The 12066-nt window shown below is 44.7% G+C and overlaps 1 protein-coding gene across 4 annotated transcripts in view; it reads right to left on the bottom strand.

Moving 5' to 3' along the window:
- The window catches only part of EBPL (emopamil binding protein like), a 110752-nt gene that overhangs the window by 20084 nt on the left and 78602 nt on the right, over positions 1-12066 (bottom strand). The window contains exons 5-6 of one of the 4 annotated variants that reach the window (XR_002336547.1): positions 4536-4638; positions 1046-1224 (exon numbers count right to left, since the gene is read on the bottom strand). The exons of 1 other annotated variant lie outside the window; for it this stretch is intronic. The gene's annotated coding sequence lies outside the window, so the exon portion shown is untranslated. Of the gene's footprint in view, positions 1-1045; positions 1225-4535; positions 4639-12066 lie in introns of those variants that run through there. 2 more of the 4 variants (XR_002336546.1, XR_001299562.2) reach the window with 2 other exon arrangements.

Below are 12066 nucleotides of genomic sequence, written 5' to 3'. Positions count from 1 at the left end.
ACTACAAGGTCTTGATTTTTCAATGTAAGCATCCCGGACCTCCCCCATCCCCAAGCAGACAGTGTTCCTCCCTAAGAAACTGAGCAAGCAAGGTTACAGAAGCAGAACTGATAAGGAATGCTGGGTACCTAATTAGCAGGGCTGCTGGCTTGGACAGAGAGCACACAGTTGTTACATTATTACAAGAAGGGTGGCATAGTGATAAGCACAGCTGGAAAGGCTTGTAGCTGCCTTCTTAGCCAAGGGGGGGGGTGTTTTTTAGTTAAAACTCCATTTCACTTTAACCACTGTTGAGCTCTTGTTATCTTTAATAGCACTCCAAGGTAGGTACACAACAGTCTTCTACTCATCTTCCAAAATCCAGGTCAACTACCACCCACTCACGTCTCCCTTCTCTGCATCCTCCTCCTGATTCAATAGCATCAGCAATTGAAGTTCACTCAGACTGTGTCAGATGTAACTTCTACCCTGATTTCCAGGACCCTGAACATAGTCTGATGCATGAATCTCTCATCGCTCAGAAATGTACTGGCCTTTACCTGTAAGAAGTAACTTGGCTATCCCTATCTTCTTCCCTAGATTATAAACTCTTTCTGGGCTTATTTAAGTGCCCTCAGTATTCACTGAATGAGGGTCCATGTGGTAGAAACTCAGTGTCCACTGATTGGAGGCCCTTGGATCGACCTTCAGTATCTGCTTAATAGAGCAATGGCGTGATCAATATAGCAGCTGTTCCGTGAATTTACTACAAGAGGCCCACTTTTCTCAGACTGAAGTCAGTTTCTTTAGACTCCAAGCTGATCAAAATTTCTTCAGAAAAACATGTTTGTTGAGTAAAACGGGGTTTGAGTCATAAAATATGTCCTGAGCACTCAGTGCTTATCATGTGCCAGATGCTGTATCTGGAGTGTCTTGGAGGATGAAAAATTGAGTAAGACATGGTTGCTGATCTCAGGGAATGTGTATTCTGGTTATTCCCCAGTACAGGGTGAAACATGTGATAGGAAAAGCTCAGTGAACAAAATGAGGAACCACAAATTAGACAGAGGTTTAGAGAAAAACTTTATGGGGAGATGAATTTGTAGGATAAATAGTAGTTAGATGAAGAAGGGAGGGCAGTGTGTTCAAAGGTAGGGAAGTAAGAAACAGTGTTACTTACTTAGGAAAAGAAAGTAACTCTGTATGGCTGGAATTGATCTTCTTTGCTTCTGGAACAAAGGAAACCTGATGTATTTCAAAGAATTACATATTAGTATTACTTATTGGATTGAGTAACTTTCTATCAGATAAATCATAGGCTTTTCACCTAAAATTGGCTTGTGCGCTAGTGCCAGTTTTTTGTTTGTTTCTTTGTTTTCCGGTGCCCACAGAGTATGTGGAAGTTCCTGGGCCAGGGATCAAACCCAAGCCACAGCATTAACCAGAGCCACGGCAGTGACAACCCTGGATCCTTAACCTGCTGAACCACCAGGGAACTCCTGCCAGGTGATATATATATTTTTTTTTACCTTTCCTCCCCCCAGCTTCAAAAGCTCTCTATGATTGTTATCTAAAAGCAGCAAAATTATTTCTTCCACAGAAGACTATTTTAGAGCCCTCTAAACTTTTTGTACAGGGCAGAACTCAATTTACAAGTAGTACTTTAAGGAAGAAACTGGGCTCTAGCTCCAGAGGTGGGGGAGGGGGAGACAGCTCCTCCTGGCATCCGTGCTAATACAGGACTATGCGGGTAAAAAGTACCTGTCCAGAACCCAGGGAAATACATTTAATGTAAGGTTTAAGGTGAGGTGGGACATAGGAAAACCATCCCAATCACTCTTGGAGGCTTCAGCATCCCTTTCGAAAGTGGGAAACTAGGACATCCTCTTTTGTTGACTCCCTTTTGCTCATCGTGCTCTTCTGCTGGGTCATTTGGGGCAGGTGTGGGTCAGCCAAGCCGGCCCCACTTCCTTCAGCTGGACTCTCTAATGCCTGATTGAATGCACCTCTTACACAATTTTCTTTGCCAAAGAAAATCTTCTGAAGGTCCCCTAGATAGATACTTGTTTTTCACAGGTCACTGGAAAGTTCTTGATATTAAACAAGCACAATTGAAAAGGGTTTCAGTTACTTCCTCAAAGACTTGAATATGATTTCTCCCGAGAGAATGAAAACAGTTGGAAGCACTCAGATTATCTCCACCTTTTCTTGTCTGCCCTTTCCTCCCCTTGGGATTGGTCAAGACCGAGGGAAATAGGCCAGACCAGCAACTCGTTTAATGCCGAAATAAGGAATATTTAGGTCACTCTATAAAATCACTTAACCTGTTTATGTAATACATAGTCAGGAAATCTGACGGCCAATCTCAAAAACAATATCATTATTTTGAAAATTGAGAATGCTATAACTTAGAGGATTTTGAAAATGTAATAAAGTATAGACTCTGCCTAGAGGGAGATTCTACCATAATTTTCAATTAGCTTAACCAAGCAGGTAAATGATCAGTCACAGTAAATTTTACCACTTCAATCATCAACGATCAAACTACTTTGGGAGTCATTTCTACTCTCATAGTTGGGGTAAATAAACATGGCACAAAATGGGGAAGTGGGGGACGGGGACAGGAAAGACTGAGCGAAGTGGCAATGAAGATCTGGAAAGGAATTTTAATTCTAATTCCTTCTTCCCCTCACCCCAAGAACCAGGTGAATTCCCTTTGCTCACCATGCAAACTCGTTAAATAAACACAGGCGTATCTTAGCCCTGGCCAAAGTAGGATGCTCTGCTGATTCACAGCTTCACCTGTGCAAAGGCAGACGCCATGGTGAACAGGTTGCAGAAAGATAAACCTACTTTGCTCCCTGCACCAGGCATGAGACCAGCATGAGATTGAAGCTCTCAAAGTGTCGGTATCACTTCCATATAAGATCACATTTAGGCATAAAAGTGTCCTTTGCCAGATGAAAGAGCTTCTTTTGTTCTTTTCTTTTCTTTTTTTTTTTGCCTTTTAAGGACCGCACCCAAAGCATATGGAGGTTCCCAGGCTAGGGGTCAAATCAGACCTGTAGCTGCCAGCCTGCACCACAGCCACAGCAATGTGGGATCCGAGCTGCATCTGAGACCTACACCACAGCTCATGACAATGCTGGATCCTTAACCCACTGAGGCCAGGGATTGAACCCACATCCTCATTAATACTAGTCAGGTTTCTTAACCACTGAGCCACCGCAGGAACTCCTGAAAGAGCTTCTTAAATATGGAATCCAATCAAGGAATCCACTTTATAGCAAAGGGGCTGTAGCAGTGGGCACATGGCCATAGAACCCATCAGAGCTATCCTGTGACATAACACCCAGAAGCTATCAGCCTAATAAGCAATAGAACAGCCTGTTGAAAACCTGGCTGAACTGCCAACTTGGAGATGGTACCATGTGAAGGTAAAGTGCCCCTGTCCAGGACGCAGTTAAGCTCTAAATCAGTCACCATCATGTGGCGCTATACCCCAACAGAAGAGTACCTGGAAATGAGACCCAAGGGGTGTCCCTGTTTACCAGTCAATTACAGTGACCCTCCAAGCACTTGGAGAATTTGTGCTTTTCATCCTCCCAACTGTAACTACATGTTTAAAGCTCTTGGAGTTTCCCGCTGTGGCGCAACAGGATCGGGGGCGTTTGGGGAGCACTGGGATGCTGGTTCGATGCCCAGCCTAGCACAGTGGGTTAGGGAGCCAGCGTTGCCACAGCTGTGGCTTAGGTTGCAACTGCAGCTTGGATCTGATCCCTGGCCCAGGAACTCCATATGGTGTGGGGCAGTCAAAAAAAAAGGTCTTGGTCCTGGGGGTGGGGTTGGGAGTACCTTTCTACCAGGGAACACAGCTAGAGTCTTCAGAGAACTTTTTTTTTTTTTTTTTTTTTTGTCTTTTTGCCTTTTCTAGGACTGCTCCCGCAGCATATGGAGGTTCCCAGGCTAGGGGTCGAATCGGAGCTGTAGCCGCCAGTCTACACCACAGCCACAGCAACTCAGGATCCAAGCCTCGTCTGCCACCTACACCACAGCTCACGGCGACGCTTAATCCTTACCCCACTGAGCAAGGCCAGGGACCAAACCCGCAACCTCATGGTTCCTAGTCAGATTCGTTAACCACTGCGCCACGACGGGAACTCCAAGTCTTCAGTGAACTTTAAGCTACACCACATTCAGGTACTTTGGGGCCCTTATGTCAAATATGAGCAGGCAGGAGTTCCCATCGTGGCACAGTGGTTAATGAACCCAACCAGGAACCATAAGGTTGCAGGTTCGATCCCTGGCCTTGCTCAGTGGGTTAAGGATCAGACGTTGCCATGAGCTGTGGTGTGGGTCTCAGATGCAGTTCAGATCCCACATTGCTGTGGCATAGGCCAGCAGCTACAGCTCTGATTCGGCCCCTAGCCTGGGAACCTCCATATGCCGCGGGTATGGCCCTAAAAAAAAAAAAAAAAAAAAAAAAAAAAAAAAAAAAAAAAAAAAAAGATGAGCCGGCAAGAATAAGATCCTGGTGGAGGGTAACTTACTCTTACCATCAAGAGGCAGTAGAGTTTCTGTTACACACGGAAGCAGAGACATGCGTTTGACACCCAGATAATCAACTTGAACGTCTCTCTGCGTTGTCTGTGCAACCTGCTGGCAAATGGATAAGAGCTGCAGGTGCTGCTGGGAAGGGCACAGTAAACAGTAACTGGAATGCATGGATTTTGAGAGTCTGAGTCACTCTACTAGGTATGTCGCCTAAACCTTCAGAGGTGCTGAAGGGGTAGCACCTCTGGGTAGTGAGGAGGCTCTAGAAAGGTCAGCAGAGGCGGGAAAGAATGGGTATAGTTTGCTGCCTCAAGACCAGCTGCAGCAGCAGAGGGGGCTTCTAGCTCATCTCACTAACCTTCCTTTTGTAAGCATCCCCCTGGGGAAAATGGTACCCCAGTGCCCTGAAGGAGCCGCTCCTCAGACTCTTGTGAAGAAAGTGGATCTGAATGATGGGAGGCATGGACCGTCCTGGATGCAGTCTGGGATGGCCCCCCCAGACCACAGCTGTCAGCCCTCTCTGGAATTGCTTCAGCTGAAGAGGGCTGGTTTGCTCAAAGTCAGCTCCTCTGCGGGGAAGCCAGCCTTGGCTGACTGATGCTCAATCCTATTTTCTTTGGTGCAGCAGGCATTGATTAGAGCCCTACCCTAATAAACGTCCCATATGCTAATCGCCATTTCAGAGCTGACTTCCCAGGAAATCTTATCAGTGGCAGTTTCTCTAGTGTCGCCTGCAGTTTGAAGGAGAAGACAATAAACAAATAAAATAAATGTGGGATTTGTACTCGGAAGGAAATGAGCAAGATGCAGGGACAGCAAATACAGGCAAGGTGACATTTAAGCCAAGAGAAGTCAGCCATGGGAAGAGGAGGTAAGAGGGCAATTGAGAAAGGGAAACATCGTGAATAAAGGCTCCTCCCCGAAGAGCTTAGCTTGTTGAAGTACAACCCAGAGCTCTGTATTCTTTTGCAAGGATTTTGTTTCAAATGCGATGGGAGCCCTTTAAAGGGTTTTAAGCCAGAGAGTAAAATGCCATGATTCGCATTTAAAAAATATATCTCTGATGGTGTGGAGAACAGACTAAGAGGCAACCATGAAGGAGGTTACTGCAGCATTAAGAAACAGGCCCGCTTAGGGTTAAGGATCCAGCATTGCTGTGAGCTGTGGTATGGGTCGAAGACATGGCTCAGATCCTGAGTTGCTATAGTTGTGATGTAGGTAGGTAGGCAGCTACAGCTCCGATTTGACCCCTCGCCTGGGAACCTCTATATGCCCTAAAAAGACAAAAAGACCAAAAAAGAAACATGCCCACTCAAAAGTTCGCCCCTTCCCTCCAAATCATGTTCCAGGTGCCTAAGACCAGGGCCTTCGTAGGCCGCTTCTAGCATCTGCGTGGACTTCTTCCCTATGTCCCTCCCCCAAGGACAGCCTGCACACCCTCAGGGTCATGGGGTGGCCAGGAAGGGACTGTTATAGGGTCTAGAAGTGGAGTGTCCCCAAGCATGTGTGAGAGGCACCTTACAATGTGAGATAAAGCTGGGATTGGAGAAGATGGGGGAGGAACTCCGGGACAGGGATCAGAGTGGTAATCTCCCCCTGTGGAGTTCCCGTCGTGGCTCAGGGGAAACGAATCTGACTGGCATCCATGAGGACGAAGATTGGATCCCTGGCCTCGCTCAGTGCATTAAGGATCCAGCGTCGCAGTGAGCAGTGGTGTAGGTCAAAGACAAGGCTAGGATCCTGTGTGGCTGTGGCTGTGGCCTAGGCCAGGGGCTACAGCTCGGATTCCACCTAGAGCCTGGGAACCTTCATATGCCATGGGTATGGCTCTAAAAAGACAAAAAAAAAAAAAAAAACCGTCTCCCTGCTGTGCCAAGTTCCAATATGGTACCCCAAAGATTCCAAAAATCCTAAATTCAAGGCTTGGCTATCCAAATTTTAAAAAGCTATCTTTAAGCTATCTTTGTCAAGATACAATAGAACATATCTTATTTAACAACTTGTTAGCTTGATTTTAACTTATAATTTTTTTTTTTCCTTTTTTGGCTGCCCCAAGGCACATGGAGTTCCCTGGCCCGGGATGAGATCCGAGCCACAGTTGTGACTTAAGCCACAGCTGCAGCAACTCCGGATCTTTAACCCACTGTGCCTGGCTGGGGATCCAGTCTGCGTCTCAGTGCTCCCAAGATGCCACAGATCCCGTTGCACCACAGCAGGAACTCCAATTTATAAATTTTTAGACATAAGCTATGTGGACCTCCATTTGTAATTTTCCCCTGGGATTACAAATGTTAGGGATGGGCCTGAAAGTCACAGTCCCTACAAAGAAACAATACAAAGACAAAGCTGGCTTCTTATCACAAACAGTAGATGCCAGAGGATAATGAAGTAATATCTTCCAAATGATGGTGGAAAATATCTGTTGATCTAGAACTCTCTATCCAGTTAAACAAATATTCAAAAGTAAGGATTAAAAACAGACAATTTTCAAATCAAGACGAAGAAGACAAACCCAGGAGGAAGGATTAGAATGCAAGAATCATTAATGAGCAAGGAAATTAGTAGACACATGGCTAAATCTAAGTAAATACTGAGTATGAAAAACTACTCGTGAGCTGTAGTGTAGGTCACAGACACGGCTCGGATCCCGTGTTGCTGTGGCTCTGGTGTAGGCCAGCAGCTACAGCTCCGATTCGACCCCTAGCCTGGGAACCTCCATATGCCGTGGGAGCAGCCCAAAGAAATAGAAAAAAGACCAAAATAATAATAATAATAATAATAATAATAAAAATTACTAATTTTTAGGAGGAAAAGGAACCCTCGTACACTGTTGGTGGGAATGTAAACTGGTACACCCACCATGGACAACAGTGTGGAGGTTTCTTAAAAAACGAAAAAGTTACCAGAGGGTCCAGAAATCCCACTCTTGGGCATATATCCAGAGAAGACAAAAACTCTAAATCAGAAAGATAACATGCACCCCACTGTTCACAGCAGGACTATTTACAATAGCCATGGCCTAGAAGCAACCTAAGTGTCGGTCAACAGAGCAGTGGATAAAGGTGTGATATATATAAACAATGGGGGAGTTCCCGTCGTGGCGCAGTGGTTAACGAATCCGACTAGGAACCATGAGGTTGCGGGTTCGGTCCCTGCCCTTGCTCAGTGGGTTAACGATCCGGCGTTGCCGTGAGCTGTGGTGTAGGTTGCAGACGCGGCTCGGATCCCGAGTTGCTGTGGCTCTGGCGTAGGCTGGCAGCTACAGCTCCGATTAGACCCCTAGCCTGGGAAACTCCATATGCCGCGGGAGCGGCCCAAGAAATAGCAACAACAACAACAAAAAGACAAAAGACAAAAAAAAAAAAAAAAACAATGGGACATCTCTCAGCTGTCAAACAGAATGAAATAATGCCATTTGCAACAACACCAATGGACCTAGAGATTATCATATTAAGTGAAGTAAGTCAGACAAAGCCAAATATTATATTTCTATGAGGAATCTAAAGAATAATACACATGAATCTATATACAAAACAGACTCACAGACACGGAAAACAAATTTATGGTTACCGAAGGGGAAAGGGAGCGAGGTAAAGGATAAATTAAGAGTATGGGATTAACGGATACAAACCTCTATATACAAACTAGATAAGCAACAAGGATTTACTGTGTAGCACAGAGAATTATATTCAGTATATTCAATCTTGTGAATACCTATATCTGAAAAAACATACATATGTATAACTGAATCACTTTTCTGTATACCTGAAACTAACACAATATTGTAAATCAACTATATGTCAATTAAAAAACACTCATTTTAGAGGATAGACACAAAGTGAAACTAAGATATTACACAGCAATCAAACTGAAGGTGAAAGAGGAGCTCCCATAGTGGCACAGCAGAAATGAATCCAACAAGGAACCATGAGGTTTCGTGTTGGATCCCTGGTGTCGCTCAGTGGGTTAAGGATCTGGCATTGCCATGAGCTGTGGTGCAGGTTGCAGATGCGACTTGGATCTGACATTGCTGTGGCTCTGGCGTAGGCCGGCGGCTGCAGCTCCAATTCAACCCCTAGCCTGGGAACCTCCATGTGCTGCAGGAGTGGCCCAAGAAATGGCAAAATGACAAAACAAAACGAAACAAAAAAACCACTGAATAAGTCATAATACTGACTGAAGTCATCACAAGGGGGAAATCATTTAAAATATTATTTTACACAGATGTAGCCAACAAACTAGTGGTTACCTGTAAGGAAAGGGAAGGGGGCGGGGCAAGGTGAGAGGAGGGGAATAAGAGGTACAAACTAGCATGTATAAGATAAGCTACAGGGTATACAGCACAACACAGGGAACACAGCCAATATTTCGTAACTATATATGGAATATAAGCTTTAAAAATCGTTCGTCACGGAGTTCCCATCGTGGCTCAGCAGAACCTGACGAGTATCCATGAGGATGCAGGTTTGATCCCTGGCATCTCAGTGGGTTAAGGAGCCAGCATTGCTGTGAGCTGTGGTAGATCGCAGATGTGGCTTGGATCCCCACGTTGCTGTGGCTGTGGTGCAGGCCAGCAGCTACAGGTCCGATTCGACCCCTAGCTTGGGAACCTCCATATGCCATAGGTTCAGCCCTAAAAAGACAAAAAAAATTGTCCATCACTATGTTGTACACCTGAAATTTATATGATATTGTACATCAACTATACCTCACTTTTTTTTTTGGCTGTGCCCACAGTATGTGGAAGTTCCCAGATCAGGGCTTGAACCCACGCCACAGCAGCAACCTGAGCCACTACAGTGACTACACCAGATTTTTAACCTGGTGAGCCATAAGAACACTCCTATACCCCAATTATATTTTATTATTTTTTTGGGGGGGTCTTTTTGCCTTTTCTAGGGCCGCTCCCACGGCATATGGAGGTTCCCAGGCTAGGGGTCTAATCGGAGCCTACACCACAGCCACAGCAACATGGGATCCAAGCCGTGTCTGCAACCTTCATCACAGCTCATGGCAATGCCAGAGCTTAACCCACTGAGCAAGGCCAGGGATCGAACCTGCAACCTAATGGTTCCTAGTCAGATTCGTTAACCACTGCGCCACGATGGAACTCCCCTATACCTCAATTTTAAAAAAAATAAATAAAATGTTGTTTTAAAGGTAGCACAAACAAATTTTTTATTTGATTTTCCTTGTTTTATATTGTTATATTTCCCCACAAAATGTAAAATATATTAATACAAAATATTTTGAGAGTTACATGCAAGAACTGCTCAGATTTTTGCTATTTCTACACACAACTTTATCTCCTAGACTTTCTCTAGTTTTAAAAAAAGGAGGGGCCAAATCTTGAGTACTGCAGTATTGCTTGTGCTTTAAGTTCAGAGTTTTTAGGCTCCTGGTTTGTATCATTAAGAGGCATAATGGAGATACCACTATGGCAGAGTGCATTGAGACTCTGACTGCAGTGGCTTGAGTTGCTGTGAAGGTGCAGGTTTGATCCCTGCCTGGGCACAGTGAGTTAAAAGGATCGGCATTGCCGCAGCTATGGCTTAGATTTAATTCCTGGCCTGGGAACTTCTATATGCCACTGGTACAGCTATAAGATTTAAAAAAAAGAGAAAGAGAAAAAGAGTCATGATACTGGGAGTTCCCTCGTGATGCAGCAGGTTAAGGACCTGGTGGTGTCATTGCTGTGGTTCTTGTTACAGTTGTGGTGCAGGTTTGATTCCTAACCCAAGAACTTCCGCTTGCCATGCTGTGGCAAAAAAAAAAAAAAATTCATAATATCTAACATTTATTAAGCAGGTATTGTGCTAAGTGCTTTACATGCAATTTTAGTTAACGCTAGCTGCTGTAATAGTCAAATCCCAGAATCTCATGGCTTAACAAAATTGAAATTTGTTTCTCACTCACATAAAGTCCAAAACGAGTGTTGCTACTAGTTATAAAGCTCTCCTCCATGCTGTGATTTGGGGACCAAGTTTCCTTCCATTTCCTGAAGATGTGGTTCTGCCAATTTCAAACAAGTGGCTTCTAGAGAAACTACAGAAGTTGAAAGAACAAGGAGAATCACAATGGGAGAGTTTTGTGAGCTGAGCCTAGAAGTAGGATGCATTGCTTCTTGAATTCCATCAGCCACAATGAACTGCAGGTAAAGATGCAAAATGTGGTTTAGCTGATTGCCCGTGAAGAAAAAGAAATGGTTTGGCTTATGGTTTGGCAGTCTCTGCCGCACATACGTTTTTTTCCCCATTTCATCCTAACACCCCATTGGATATGTACATAATTTATACCACTTTACAGATGAGGAAACTGGAAATTGGATAAGCTAAATCCCTTTCCTAATAACTCATGGTCAATAAATGGCAGAACTCAAATTAAAACCTAGGCAATCTAACTCAAAAACTATACATATTTTCTCTTTTTTGACTGCCCCACAGCACATGGAGTTCCCTGGTCAGCACCACAGCTGGGGCAACATGGGATCCTTTAACTCACTGTGCCGGGCCAGGGATTGAACCTGTGTCCTCCTGTTGCAGAGGTACTGACCACCCTGTTGCAACACAGCAGGAACTCCCTAAAGCTATATTCTTTATCAAGGTAACTGCGATATGACTGAAATTCTTATTCTTGAAGAATATTTAAACTTTCTTTTAATGTAAGAGAGGTATGACAATTTAAGAACTGTGATTAATCCAAATCCATTATTTCCTTTTTTTTTTTTCTTTTTGCTATTTCTTGGGCCGCTCCCGCGGCATATGGAGGTTCCCAGGCTAGGGGTCGAATCGGAGCTGTAGCCACTGGCCTACACCAGAGCCACAGCAACGCGGGATCCGAGCCGCGTCTGCAACCTACACCACAGCTCACAGCAATGCCGGATCGTTAACCCACTGAGCAAGGGCAGGGACCGAACCCGCAACCTCATGGTTCCTAGTCGGATTCGTTAACCACTGCGCTACGACGGGAACTCCTCCTTTTTTTTTAAAGAGCTGCACCCGCGGCATATGGAGGTTCCCAGGTATCTAATCAGAGCTACAACTGCCAGCCTATACCATAGCCACAGCGAAGCGGGATCTGAGCCGCGTCTGCCACCTACACCACAGCTCATGACAACACCGGATCCTTAACCCACCGAGCAAGGCCAGGGATCAAGCCCGCATCCTCATGGAGACTAGTCGGCTTTGTTTCTTCTGTGCCACAATGGGACTCCCAAACCCATCATTTTCGTGATGAAGAAACTGAGATCCAGAGGTGGAAGGTCCTTTTGAAGGTTCAAATCATTGCTGCTCAGGCATCATACAATATAAAGAACATTTTCTAAGAAAATATAATTTTGAAAAACTAATAACTTATGTCATCTTTTCTAAAAGTTTACTTCCTAAAAGATGTGGTTTATTTTAATGTAGATAAAGCCAAGCATTGAGATTTGTTGCTTGAAGAGGACGCACAATGCAGAGTAAGCCTGCCACCGTGTGGCGAGGGCGGAAACCCAAGGTCTGTTAAATGTTCTATTCCCGTTTATTGTTTGCT

The sequence above is a fragment of the Sus scrofa genome, chromosome 11 (assembly GCF_000003025.6).
Source record: "Sus scrofa isolate TJ Tabasco breed Duroc chromosome 11, Sscrofa11.1, whole genome shotgun sequence".
Taxonomy (NCBI): domain Eukaryota; kingdom Metazoa; phylum Chordata; class Mammalia; order Artiodactyla; family Suidae; genus Sus; species Sus scrofa.
The sequence above is the reverse complement of the archived record's forward strand: the minus strand, read 5'-3'. Positions and strand labels throughout refer to the sequence as shown.